Source organism: Papaver somniferum, unplaced genomic scaffold (genome assembly GCF_003573695.1).
Source record: "Papaver somniferum cultivar HN1 unplaced genomic scaffold, ASM357369v1 unplaced-scaffold_107, whole genome shotgun sequence".
In the NCBI taxonomy this organism is placed as follows: Eukaryota; Viridiplantae; Streptophyta; class Magnoliopsida; order Ranunculales; family Papaveraceae; genus Papaver; species Papaver somniferum.
The window spans coordinates 2029951-2040431 of record NW_020619603.1 but is presented as its reverse complement, the minus strand read 5'-3'; the positions used below and the strand labels follow the sequence as shown (position 1 = coordinate 2040431).

Below are 10481 nucleotides of genomic sequence, written 5' to 3'. Positions count from 1 at the left end.
TAGCTTGCAAGGCTGTACTCCTATCTTAGAAAGGGCTACGTAACTACTACCACTTATTTTCCGGTCAATTCCTAGCTTAGCTAGTCCAAATTTCACCATGGTATTCTCTGATTGGATCTCAAGTGGTTTTGTGGGACCAAACATCTTTCTGCCAGAAGAGCTGATAAGCAAGACCTATTATTTTAATCGTCATATTGTAGTTAGTTAGCCTAGTATATTCTAGATTATCACTTCATCTATTTAGGATTTTCTGTTTGTCAGAGAGGAAATATGATTACCAAAAGAATGTGCTAGGGTTGTTACTGATCGACTGGTAAAAATGGTACGCACGTTTAGCAATCTTGGTTAGTGAAGTTGAATCCTAGGGAGAACCATCATCTGGTCTGATGGTTCTCATGCTCCCTCCCACTGCGGAGGTCAGGATTTGAACATTTGTAATTGCTAAAATTCCTAAATGGATGAGATTTGGGAGTAGTCTAGGGATCACTTTACCAACCTATCAAAAAAGAAAAAGTTGAACTGTAGGGGCTCATTTTTTATATTGACTCAATATATTTTTCCGAGTGCCACAAGTATCTCTCAACCAAATATACCTACACAAAATTCAGTCGTACTACCTAAACAATTTCACCAGATCATCCACGGTGTGCAAAATATAGAGCATACTCGCTATAATTTTATTTCAAAATGGAGATTGCTAACAGATAATAGTGAATGATGCTACGTTCACCGCCTCTCAAAACCGGAGGAAATCCTGCGAGGGGATCGGATCGGGATTATAAATGGGTAAGATGGATCCCGCGGGTTAAAGTGGATCCCGCAATCTCTGTGTCATGCGGGATAATCGTCCGGATTTCCCGTCCGTGTATTAACCATTGTTGGACAGACCCATTCTGAGAAATAATACTTGTGAAACCCTAGATTTTGATTCACTCAACCAAATGAGTGATTCCAGTTGCAAATTTGAGATGGGTGAATCTCTATATGATCGAAAAAAATCAGATTTTTTAAAATCTCAGAAGAACATACAGTTAGAATTGAGCTCGGTACCAACCGTAACTATATGATACGGTACGTAATGTATCAATTACCAACCGTAACTGGTTCAATTTTGGGGAAAACCCAAAAATAATACCAGTTACGGTTGGTATAATTTGTTTCATTGCGACCGTAGGAACTTACGATTCATAACTTGGGATAACAATACGAACCGTAGGACCTTACGGTTGGTAACTTTGGTTCGTCTTCTACCGTATAAAAACTTGAAAATTAGTTTTGCGACTCAGGATAATTTACGGTTGAAGAAGCAACAAACCTTACATGTCGTAACTAACTTACGGTTCATAATGGGGTTTCAAATACCAAACGTAACTGAGAAAATTTCTCAGACCCAAGAACATAAGGTTAGTATCTTTGATGAATTCGATAGTTATGAACCGTAGAAGCATCAAATTGTTCAGTTACGGTTGGTAATTGAAACAATACCAACCGTAGAAACAGGAAATCCAGAATTGGAATTTTTATTTTTAACCTAAAACCCTAATTTTTGATGGAGCATACACTTAAATTGAACACAATAAAAAAAATACTAACTAGTTTTTCAAAACAACGATGAAATTTTCGATTGAAATGGAGGTGGCTACGGTTGTAATGGAGGAGAAGAGAAGATGAAAAGAAAAAAAAAACTGATTTTGATCTCTTCTAGTTAGGTTTAAATATGACAGAGGACAAATCAGTCTTTTCAATTTAAAAAGGAGAGACAAATTAGTCCATTTAAAACAAAAAGGGTAATCTAGTCGATCTATACCCCTATAAGACACCCCCTAACCAATTAGAGGGACATTGCTATCACACTTGCCGCCCCTCTACTAGAACTTGCCGCCCCTATACCAGGGTTGATATTATTTGTTCACGTTCAGTAGACTATAACAATGATATATATTCTGATCAAAAGAAAAAAACCAATGATACATTACCATGACTTGTGAACGCAGTCATAACAATGATCTATATTTACATGACTTATGTATTTCTCTCTAGTGATTTATCTTAACTTGTGTATCTCGAAGTATCGATCAGCCTAGTTTATACTTCCTTGGGTTGTACCCTAAATAAATCAGTTCAGCCTAGTTTATATTTCCTTGACTTGTGTATCTCGTTTTAGTGACTCTGACTGTCTCTTGCTAAATTAGTTCATCCAAAACAAGCATATGAAGTAAAAAAATCCACTGACGGGATTCGTGGGTGTTAGAGAGAGATCTTACCTCATATTCTATGGGATGAATACGCCGAGCCGATCCAAACAGTCGTCTGATTGTATCCGTACTTCTTCTCCTTGAACTATTACAATGCGCAAATAAAAACAATGCGCCAATGGGAACTACCTAACTAATAAACTTTACAACAATCTCAAAGAAGCTGGAAAAAAAAAAGGTCAGACTTCTTTCTGTCTGCCAGATCTGAAACAAAACAAGAAAGGACTAAAAATGCATGAGATTAGATTATAAAAATTAAAACGAAAAATCTTGAAGACAAACTGGAAGTATGGAATCAATAATACACTTCAAAAAGGCCCTTGAGATCAACAAAAATCATGAACGGCATGCAACAGCTTCAAAAATATTTCGGTCTATTCAAGATGTTACTCCGTCTAGTCAGATTAGCATGGCAAAAAGTATTAAATGATGGAGTATCCATTATTTATTATAGTTTTTTTTACGGTGTAGCTTTCGTAAGATAAACTGTCATTAATATTGACCTAACTTATACCTACGCATATTACAAATTTTTAATAACTATCAGGGACATCATAAATTACTGCTAAATGCATTCTTCAGAATATTACCAAACTAATTTTAAATCCCGACAAAACATGCCAGCACCTAGCCTTAATATAAACACTAAATCCCAACTACTCAACAAATTCCCGTTGCATTAAAAGAAATTTGCATAAGAAAATAAACACTCTCATACAAACAACTCATCAAACAATATCATACGTTCGTTTGAGGAATTTCCTTCAATGCTGACTTGATTTCTTAACAGGTACCACCAGATGCAGCATTTGATATTGCTAAGGAAGCATCTTTCTTGGTATCAAGCCCGCCAATTTGAAAAAGATGGATAAAAGGGGCTATGGATATCAGTTAATACAAAAGCTGTGAAATTCAGAAAGGTACAACTAGTTTAATATCAGCTGATACAAAAGAGACAAAGATCAAAAGTCAAAATATGATGCACATTTGATAACCCGAATCTGATCTTGTTCTACGCTGTCATGTTTGAAATGCTTTTTCATGTTCTTAATCTCTTAGAAATTCAATCACATATGATTACATAAAGAATACAGGCATCTACTTGCAGCATTGAACACTTGTTTTAGTGAGGGGAGTGGATGCTGCACAAGCCTCGTATTATTGTTGTTCAGGTGCTAGGATTGAGATAAAACAGATGCAAGCCTATCATAATAACTGATATCATGCTACGTTAACCAGGACGGTAGATAGTGCCTTCAGCAATCCAGATGTATATATATAGAAACATGCTTAACATTATATTTGTTCTACTCTGTCGTACAAACTAATACAGGAGAATTATTTTCAGGAATAAGAAACAAAGAAGATATCACCACTACGTATTGATAAACTGTAGATGAATCTGTCCCTCAGGTTTGCTAAAATTTATGGTTCAGTGCTTCAACTGTAAACAGTACTAGTACCATTTATGAATATCTAACTGTTTAACAAGCTAGAATTCATGTCACTTACCCTTTTTTATTGAAGAATAAATAACACAGCTCTGTCCAAGAATCTGTTGGATTCCCAATATCTTCATAAATATTCTCTCTGCAAAAAAACGAGACACGGGGAGTTGAAAGGCAAGATATTTATAAGTTTGTTAAAAAAGTACCAAACTACTTCTAATTATAAAAATAACACGAGTAAATTATACATCTCCCGAGAAGTATAATAAACATAAGAAAATGATCGGCCATCACTATTAAAAGGGACAGGAATTTTGTGTCCTCGGACAAGTTGATTGTACCAACAGAAAACATAGAATTTCATAATTTTTGCAGTTTAACAGCAAAAAGTTACCAATCTTTTTTCTCTTTTTCTTCTTCGGTTGTACAGTTATTTGTAATCACTATCATAGCTTGTCTAATGCCAAAAGAGATGAAAAGAAAGAAACAAAAAGAAAAAGCTACGGACCTGTTGACATTTAAGGTCACATGTGAACATGCATTCTTTAACATTGATATTGATAAAGAAAATCACTCTGCATATATGCCAACTACGTAAAACGAAAAATAAAATACATCTCAGATAACAGTTGAAAACTGAAAAGATATCATACCTTCAAATCACCATTTGAAATTCCACCACTCTTCGTAGGAAGCTGGATACAAGGATTCGTGAGAAACAAAACAGCATGGGTACTCCAAACGACATCTACTGCTTGATTTATCATTTTAGTTTACCAGCACGCTTGTAAAAGGAAGCTAAACGTGCCGCAATATATGCAGGATAACCAATCTCAGCCTGCATATAATATTTTGTTCAACGATCAGTACATCATTTTGTAATGCACCAGGGCATCATGTAAAATTTCAACCCAAATAAACCTGGATATTTAGCAGTTACGAGAACAAAAGAGCAAACAGAAAACAAAAACGGGCGGAAGGCGAAGCATTAAAATAATAGGATGAATTATATGTCCTAAGTTGTAACACATATACAAGAGGCGTAATTGCCAGATGTCCTGAAATTTCAAACAAAGCCTCTGCCCATCGAGATATAAAATCAGCCATCATAGTAACATTGTGACCCATATCTGGTTAAATAATGTGAAACAAGTGGTATAAAGGCCTATTCTGGTTTAAAATTCTGCAGAACAGTCATTGCAATTCTACAGTTTTAGGTCCTTCCCTTGATCTAATCTTTCTCAAAATTTTAAAGAACATTACTGAGTGCTGACTTATTGACGCACCATTACTGCTGTGAACTCACAACATACCAAAATCTAACAGTTCTATCCAGAGTTCAAGCAGAACAATGCGATGATATACATACATTGGTGGAATTGCTAAAGTCACTAGAATAATGTTTGTGTTCGTATGTACAATTTAAACCAGTGAAAGAGCCCCTATGTAAACATCTTCCGAATCTAATAGGTTTCAGCTAGCAACTGTTAGCGCTAGTAATCATTAAAGACCTACAAAACATGATTATTGCCAGGAACTCATAGAAATGATCATGGGACTGACAAAATTGTTCTGACCTACACAAGATAATTATTACCAAGAATATTAGGCTTCAAACTTACTTCGACAATACTGAGAGTTGCAGAAGTAACAAGATCAGAGAAATCTCCTCCAGAAGGGAAAGCTGCACTAACGATGGTAACTACAGGTACAGTCCAGGCCACCAAGACATTTCACTTTACCAAATATGCAGGATAACCACTATCAGCAGGCATCTCAGCCTACATATAATATTTTGTTCAACGATCAGTACATCGTTTTGTAATGCACCAAGGCACTATTTGAATTTCAACCCCAATAAATCCGGATATTTAGTCGGAAGGGTTTGATGGAGCAGACTTGGATACATAAGCATGTAAAACTGAAGTACAATAATTCTAGAATAGACTAAGAATCAAAAGAATATGATGAATAATTTGTTTCAAGTTTAACGCATAAACAAGTGATGTAACTACCAGACCTGAAATTTCACGCAAAGGCTCTGCCCGTCGGAGATGTAAAATCAGCCATCATACAAACATTGTAACCCATATCTCGGGAGTATTCCGCAATTGTGATTCCTGGAATCGCCATATTTAAATAAGTTTTTCAATACAGAAAGTAAATACTTGCACGATTATGACAACCATTCGTAGCTATGACCAGAATGAAACACCAAAAGACAATATGATTACAAACAGACACATTGGTGAAGAACATTTTTGGTCTTTAAAACCCATTCACATAGTTGTTGTCGTATTTTCCCACTTATTCTACAGGGAGCCTTACATAGCATAATGATAGACAATTCCAACTCAACTCTACAGATCCACCACAATAATAAAATAAACGATCTAGAATTACATGCATAAACACAGTACGAAGCATGCACATATCTCCTTTATATCTTAATCCTTAACTATGAGAATTACACCACTTTTTCAGTCCGTAAGGTATGGTTTCTTTAACAAGATATATTTAGATGGTCCGTATGATTTAAGAAAAGAAAAACTCATCCATTAAATCTGCCAGTCATTTGGTGAACCCATGTGTATTTGCAATTACAAATCATACAAGAAAAAAAATGCACTAACCTTAACCATTGTCTCATAAATGAGAGAAATGACTTGTTAAAGGTAAGACACAGAACCATATCACCAGTACAGCTAAGAGCTGGCTGCGCCTCGCCAGGGTCAACATCGCATTCACCTCTTTTTCCATCTGCATACCAAAAGAAACTCGAGTCTAAAACTCAAGTAAGGCAGGCGTGGAATCTTCAGAACTCAAGCACATCTTAGTTAAAAATTATGCCAGCAGCCGAGCCCTGTAACACATGCTACCTAAGATAATCAAGTTGATTCTTTTTGTAATTATCGAGTACTTACGAAAGGAAGTGAAGGAATATAATGAAATAACACAACACTCATCAAAGCACATATAATTTATTTGTATACCTTGAGTGGTAGCAGAATCTCCTTCTATTAGAAAGATTTCCCCAATAAGACTATAGTGACCAACACGAGTTCATACATAGCAGTCCCTGCCACTCCATCAGCAACAACGACTAGACCCGATACCTGTTCAATGAGACAAGGAAAGAGTGAAAATACACATCTGTCCAATATATTCAGACATAGAAAAACTCTTTAAAGTTGGCCAGAAGTTTGAGTCCAAGAAAATTTTACCCTTACAGTTTTTATTTTTCCAGAAAAAAAAAATAGGAGGGAGACAGGAGGCTCAGACTAGTAGTGTGAGACAAGGAAATAAATCTATCTCCTGCATGGCTGCAGAAACGGTAGTCTTAAAAGACCATCCCGAAAAAACGGTAGCCTAAAAGACCATCCCGAGTTACCTTGCCAAGACTGATGAAGACAGATTTATACAAGTCTCCAAACTCTAGTAGCTTTACATGAAATAATCACTGCCTCATTGTGAAGAAGAGATAGACTGAGAGCGAGAGAGAGAGAGAGAGAGAGAGAGAGAGAGGATTGTGGTGGTGGGTTGAAGGGTTGTTTGATTTGTCAAGTTCATAATCATCAGCTCTGATTTTACACCTCTTGGTAAATCATAAAGATATCAGGAGAGGGGCAACAAACAAACCCTCAAAGAAAAACTCCCGCTTCCCTCCATTTTGATGATTTATGAACCACCTTCGCTATGTGGAATCCATCAGAGAAACACGTTCCACTGTTTACCATCTAAGATCAGAGCAGATGATACGAACTACTCTGAATATGTAGCGATCATCTCGCTCTTGATTTCAGATCGAGAAGAAGAAGAAGAAGATGGAGTAGATTTTCTTATCGGAAACCCCTTTGCAATAATCCGACACCAGATCAGATATACTCCTCCCCTCCCCATTTTCTATCTCTCTTTCAGTCTGAAACCATATAAGAAAAATAACGCACTAACCTTAACCATTGTCTCATAATTGGGAGCAATGACTAGTTCAAGGTAAGACACAGAACCATTATCACCAGTACAGCTAACAGCTGGTTGCGCCTCACCGCACCATGGTCCAACATCACATTCAGCTCCTTTGACATCTGCATACCAAAGAAACTCGAGTCTAAGAAGGCAGGCGTGACAAGCACATCACTAAGTCATAAACTAGATTAGAAATGATGATAGCAGCCCTGTAGTACATGCTTCCTTAAAAAATCAAATTGATTCTTTTTTACACCAATGCAGTGATAGAATTAAATAGGCATTTGACAACTTATTCAAGGAAAACACACATATCTGGCCGTTAATTCTATCAATGCAGTGATAGAATTAAATAGGCATTTGACAACTTTTTTACATCAGTACGTATATTTGTAGAAAATCTGAATGCAGGTGACCTAGTCTCAATCATAGTTACTCGATAAATAGGTTTAAGCGACTAATCAGCCTACATAGAGTGACAGAGATACTCACATGGTGAAATATATATCATTAGCATTCTGGAAGAAAACGGACATTTGCAGCCTCCCCCCAAACACAAGTATAAAGATACCAAAAAAGAGTTTCATGCCCTTATTTTCCGCTTCTAAACTGTTGGAAAGTAAATGTTGTTAGTTTCAATATCAGCATATGAAGAACGGGAAATATTTTTGAAAATACATGAGGATTGCCAACTTTAGGAATTACCTGTTCCAAAAAGGGAGTATGTGCAAATATTTGCACCATCTGATGTAATTATCAAGTACTTTTAAGAAAACCTCAGTAACAGCTTTCTCATCTATCTTCTTCTATTAAAACGTAGGAATGAGTACTAATCAGATTTAGCAACAACCCAGTATATAACTTAACTGTTCCATTTTGAATCGCAAAATAGTACAAGATAAAACAACGCGAGTTTGAATGATAAAATTTTGTTGAAGTTGGAAGCATCTTACTGGATTAGCTTTAACAGGTAGGCTAAGAGGAGTCTTGAGTGTTTGCAATAGAAAGAATTACATTCTTGCGCTGGTTGTTGATATCGTCTTTCTGCCAACAAAAAAAATTGAAAAATAAAATTGAAAATCAAGATTCACTAAAACCATTTCTGAAAAGAGAAGCCATGCTTACAAGCCAAATTATAATCTGATTAACTAAAACAGTTTTAAACCTTGTTGACCAGAAGAATTACTGGATATGGAAGACAGAAAAATACATGAATTTCTTCCATGACAGGATGGTAGAACTGGCATAATACAAAGTAGCAAAGTTAACTACACGATAAACAATCTATCAAAAAGGTAATTTAGGGAGGAAAATGATTGTACAGTACTTACATGTATGCCTTGAGTGGTGGCAGAATATCCTTCCAATTGAATAATTTCCCCAACAAGACTGCCATGACCAACACGTAGGAGTTCAAACATAGCAGCCCCTGCCACTCCATCAGCAACTACGACTGGACCTGATACCTGTTCAATGAGACAATGAAAGAGTGTAATACACATCTGACACTAAACAATACATTCACAATAGAAAAACTCAAAGTAGGCCAAAAGTTTGACGCTCAGACTAGTAGAGTGAGACAAGGAAATAAATCCATCTCCTGCACGACTGCAAAACGGTAGCCTAAAAGACCATCCCGAAGAAACGGTAGCCCAAAATACCCTCCCGAGTTACCTCGCCATGACTGACGAAGACAGATTTATAACAAGTCTTCAAACCCTAATAGCTTTATTGTAAAGAAGAGAGAGTAGATTGTGGCGGTGGTGGTGGTGGTGGTGGTGGTTGCAGGGTGGTTTGATTTGAAAGTTCATGATCACCAGCAGATCTATGAACTACCTTGGCTGTGTGGAATCCGTCAGCGGAACGCGTTTAAGATCAGAGCAGATGATACGAACTAGCAGAAGAAGAAGAAGATGGAGGAGAATTTCTTATCGAAAACCCCATTCGCAATAATCCGACACCGGATCAGATCTACTCCTCCGATCCCCTCCCCATTTTCTTTCTCTCTTTCAATCTGAAATCACAAGAATTTTTGAAACCCTAACTTTCCAAAATCTCGATTTGTCTCCTTCTAACTCAAATCGCCACTTCCTCTCTTACTGTATCTCTTTCCAAATTGCCGGTTCTAATATGATGTCTGAACAGGGTGTTAGTAGTCGTGGGGTTCAAAGGAGTCTCTCGAAATCTCTGTTAGTTGTGAGAGAGTTTAAAAGAGTCTCCCAAACTCCCTAGAAAACCCTGTTAGTCGTGGGGGAGTTTGAAACTCCCTGTTAGAAACTCTCAAACTCCCTGTTAGTCGTTAAAATTAGAATGCTAGGAAGTTGGTGTTTTGGGGGGAGTTCTGGGGAGTTTATAGTGTATTTTTTCCTCACTCCAAATCTCTCAAAAAAGTAGAGATTTCTGGAGAGTCTCTCAAACTCCACACACTCAAAACACCAAACTCTCTCAAACTCCCCACACTCTCTTACACTCCCTCAAAATCCCCAAAATTCAAAATACATTAAACTCCCCCAAACTCACTCGTGGACTAATCCCTGGAAATCTAAATAGCAAGTCAAGTCAAAACTATTGACCAGACGACGGTCACGAACTCACGCAAGTGCCAGTTAAATCTTTTGATTTCCATTTCCCTTTTTTGTCATGTTGGTAACCCAAGTCTCCCGTTTCGGCTCTCGCTCTAGCTCAACAACCATTTGGTGGATACCATTAATGGTTGCGGCTGCTAATAGTGTATTAGGACAAGTTTTATGGTGGAAGAGTCCTATTTTCCAAATTTTACGTCACCTAACCATTTGGAATGGAATATGGAAAT

General features: G+C 36.9%; 1 long non-coding RNA gene across 6 annotated transcripts; it reads right to left on the bottom strand.

Moving 5' to 3' along the window:
• Positions 1 to 2048: 2048 nt before the first annotated feature.
• Positions 2049 to 9773, bottom strand: LOC113327759. Of its 6 annotated transcripts, none has more exons than XR_003349195.1 (12): positions 9001 to 9773; positions 8623 to 8713; positions 8375 to 8475; positions 8162 to 8278; positions 6697 to 7788; positions 6337 to 6566; positions 5724 to 5823; positions 5326 to 5484; positions 4357 to 4541; positions 3768 to 3845; positions 3000 to 3158; positions 2049 to 2459 (listed from the first exon to the last, which is right to left on the bottom strand). It is a non-coding gene; the product is annotated as an uncharacterized LOC113327759 (long non-coding RNA). The 6 variants fall into 6 exon arrangements; XR_003349197.1 differs by lacking the exon at positions 2049 to 2459 and having other exon boundaries at positions 2496 to 3158; positions 9001 to 9135; positions 9506 to 9773; XR_003349196.1 differs by lacking the exon at positions 2049 to 2459 and having other exon boundaries at positions 2497 to 3158; positions 6697 to 7622; positions 7711 to 7788.
• Positions 9774 to 10481: the final 708 nt, after the last annotated feature.